Raw genomic sequence first — 4,483 nt, forward strand, 5'->3', positions numbered from 1 at the left:
CCTTTTTTTTTTTTTTTTTTTTTTTTGCATTCAGATTTTTTACAGAGGTGATTTTGGATCTCTGCCAACAGCCTAAAAAAATTCCACCATGTTTTAGGAATAAAATGCTAATAATATATAAACAAACCTCAAACATTCAGAATATAGATGGGAATAAAACTATAAAATTTTGTCTAAGTTCTCCTGAAGAAGAAATTTCAGGCTCGGTGCATGAGAAAAACAAATCATTTTAAGGAAAACAGCATTTAAAGATATTTATTGTTATTAAAATCCACATGCACAAATAAATGTGTAATTAAAAAAAAAACTTAAAAGTGTATTTTGGATGCTTTCTTTCTGGTCTGAAAAAAGACAATGTTTTTACCTGTAATGTCTTAAAAATATGATATGGTCACTGGTCATGCATTCATACTTCTACATGATCATAATTTAATTCACATATGTGACCCTGGAGCACAAAAGCAGTCTTAAGTCGCTGGGGGATATTTGTAGCAATAGCCAAAAATACATTGTATGGGTCAAAATTATTGATTTTTCTTTTATGCCAAAAATCATTAGGATATTAAGTAAAGATCATGTTCCATGAAGATATTTTGTAAATTTCCTACTGTAAATATATCAAAACTTAATTTTTTGATTAATAATATGCGTTGCTAAGAACTTCATTTGGACAACTTTAAAGGTGATTTTCTCAATATTTTGATTTTTTTGCACCCTCAGATTCCAGATGTTCAAATAGTTGTATCTCAGCCAAATATTGTCCTATCATAACAAACCATACATCAATGGAAAGCTTATTTATTCAGCTTTCATATGATGTATACATCTCAATTTCAAAAAATGGACCCTTATGACGTGGTCCAGGGTCACATATTGTTTTTATATATTCACAAATCCCTTTCTTATTATGGTAAAACTACGTGAAACGTCACAATCCTGCATCCTTAAATCCAGCTCCAAAGTGAACTCCAAAATTATTTCCATTACCAGACTCAAGTGGGTGAGAAAAAATAGCTTTCAAGACCTCTAAGTGCTGATAAGTGTTCAGAGTGACCCTGGATGAGACCTTCTTTCTGCCTGGACATTAGACGGATAGAGGTTTTGGGGGTGAGGTCCAGGCCTACATGCTGCATCACTTTCATGTGTGACTGTTCCTGCTTTCTAACACCTTCAGCACTGTGTAGTCTTCATCAGTGCATTATCTCATTCCATAGTTACAGTGTTGTGCTTCAGCATGGATAACTATCACACAAAACACCAGTATACTTCATATTTTAGGTGACGGTGTGTTTGTTCTTTAAACGCAGAGCTAAAATACAATCTGACATCTGTTTTAAATGTAATATATTCAAATAACACTACACTTCACATCCCTGAAGATTTGTAGTTACTAATTGCTGAAATATTACAGATTCTTATCCAGTTGAAACAAATGCATGTTCAGTCAAATCAAGATACGTAAGGAAAGGAGGTTTGAATGTTGCACGTTCAGTTTAATTAAAACCTCATTTTAATTTGATTATTCTAGGTTGGGATGAAGAATCAGGGTCATTTCCATTTGCAAGGGAAAGAACAATATTTCCTGTTGTCATTCATTCATTCAGAAACAAACAAATAAATAAATGAGATATACATTCATGAATAAGAATAGCAATAAAATATATAAACAAATAATAAGACCAATGAGTTTTAAACTTCACAGAAGCCTCATAAACTAGATCTCTCAGCCACAAACAGGAGAGAATAAATATGGCCCATTAACGCCCCCAAGTGGTTTAACAAGAGCAGAACAATTGCAGCGCCTAAAGTCAGATTTTTTTCTTTACATGAATGGCAGTGCACAATTACATTTGCAATCAAAATTATTTGATCTGCAAGAAATTTTGCTGACGAGAATAACATGTTATGAAAACAAGTCAACAAAGGCATCAGTTAAAGCAGCACTATGTAACTTTTTCTGTTTTCAAGGTTTGCAAAATGTATATAATGAGCGAGTACATCATGAATTCATCTTCCAAACCGCGTTTTTGTCTTATTCCGAATCACTACGGTACACTTATAATAAGTACTTATATTTGGACTATTGTAGCCTGGTCGGGTCGTCACCGCTGCGGAGTAACACATACCTGCGTGAATCGCCATAGACATAAACTTAGAGAAGTAGCTCCGGTTGGAATGTTCTTCCGCGGGATGTGTGCAGTTCTGTTTATTAAGCGCTAGAGCGCCAAAAGTTACATAGTGCTGCTTTAAACTGTATGTACTGTATGGCTTAGCTTGAGCTGTAACACATACATACATTAAGCCCATGCACAAAGCTCTCACAAAAGTGATAGAGAATAAATTGTTTTATTACATTAGAAAGTCTATGTTACAGGAAGTGTAAATCTTGACTGTAAAGGACCTCATGGATTTTTTTTTGAAGTATCAGGCCATTTTGGCAAAGATTGTGATGCTTTCGGTGCAGAGACTGAAGCTTGAGGATCAATGGACTTTCCTGCAGAAAGTAAACATCCAAATCTACTCAAGCTTGGTTCGGGAATCGTTTGTAGAATGTTCTGTCTTCAGATTTCAATCTCATTGAAAATATGAGGTGGAATTTGAAGGGGAGGTTATAAAGACTAAAAGATTCGGCACCAAATTTGACTTTTGGGGTTGCAAAATTTTGTACATGAATGTTTAGAGGCAATTTGATTGTTTTTTCTTCATTTTTCATCAACTTTACATTCTCAGAATCACTGAAATGGGTATTAATAAACTTTCTATAATAGTTAATGTATGTATGTGTTACAGCTCAAGCTAAGCCATACAGTACATACAGTTTAAGTGACTTAAAAACAGCAATGCTGAATAGGGGTTGAATAATTATGACAGCTGTATTGTGCAACAACTCAAAAACATTACATTATATACTGATATCATCACTTATAATTTGCCACTAACTGTTATGGATGCAATAATAATAATAATAATAAACACTGCTTCTTTAGAAAAGCTCACATTTGTAAATTATTACAGTCTCCATTGCATTTGTTGGTCTATTCTGTTGCACATGTCAGTGCTGTTTACTCTGCATATTTTTTTATATTTCTGACTTTTGCAAACTTTACATTTTTAATGAATTTAAGAAATGTATTGGTGTTAATAATAATAATAATAGTTGTGTACCCAATGTTTTTCTTTTAAATTTTAAATGTATCTTTCACGTAACATTCATTTATTCCTATGTGAAAAAGAAGTACACTGTAGCATACTCTTAAAAAGAGTAATACAGAAAAAAAGAGTGATACAGAAAAAAAGAGTGATACAGAAACAATATACTTAACACAGCATACTATAAGTTCAACTGTCCCAATACTTACGTTCACATCAGATTAGGGAATGAAACTCTAAAAGTGCTGTCCTTTTTATTTGGTAAAACATGAATGTGTTGAAACAGCTAATAATAAAATGTGACATTCTGTAGTTTTGTCTCATATTCATCTTTTAATCATATTGGCAGACGTCTTGACTCCATAGCAGACAAAGCAATTTTTGTCTTTACTGTTCCAAAACTTATGCAGGGCATTTATATGACACATACACATGTTCAACTATATACTTCTGTTATATTATGTTTGATTATTTTAGGATTATTATTGCAAGATCTTTTGTGCCTCTTCTCTATAAGAGTGTAAGAGTGTTTTCTAAGGAACTGAACACATGACATATCTTTAGTGCAAAAGACACACGTTTACAAAGTTGTGTTTCTGCAGAGATAATGCATGATCTTCTATCAAGGGTGTCCAAGCAACAGGAGCCTATCCTTCCACATGACCCTGGCATCCTCGCAGTCCTGTGTGCAAATCGAATGACACTCCACCTCTGCATGTCTTCAAAGTTGATGTGATTGGAGCTTGGTACCTCAGACATCACTGCTTTACTCCAGACCCTGGTCATCCCATCCTCTTCAGCATACAGCAAACTCCTCAATCAGCATCTAAGCTTAAATCACGTGTGTCATGATTCATGATTTGTTTGTTTGGATTTGTTTTGGATCTGTTTTACTTTCTGTTTAGATGTAGTTTATTGCTTGTTTCGGGCAAAGATAATAGCTTCATCCTGTGGTGTTCATCCTGTTCATCCTTTGTTTGACAGAACACCATGATCTGCTCAACATTCACATTACCTCTAAATAGATGCAATAGTAAGATAAGATTTTCAGTACATATTTGTTTATATAATATCGCACTGACTTAATGCAAAATAGACTTCCTGCATTCTGCATAGGTTTGTATTTCCCATAAGGCAAACATAAATAAATAAATAAAATAAATAAATAAAAAAGTATACTTTTAACTATATTTCAAAATATAAGGAAAATGGCCAAAAAGTATATTTGCTAATATATCATCAATATATTTTCTACCAATATTTAATTTAATTTTCCAAGAAAAGAAATTCATTCATAACATTTGAAAAAATTAAAAAAAAAAATTATATATAT

This window comes from Sinocyclocheilus rhinocerous, unplaced genomic scaffold (assembly GCF_001515625.1).
Source record: "Sinocyclocheilus rhinocerous isolate Xijiao unplaced genomic scaffold, SAMN03320098_v1.1 scaffold878, whole genome shotgun sequence".
NCBI lineage: Eukaryota > Metazoa > Chordata > Actinopteri > Cypriniformes > Cyprinidae > Sinocyclocheilus > Sinocyclocheilus rhinocerous.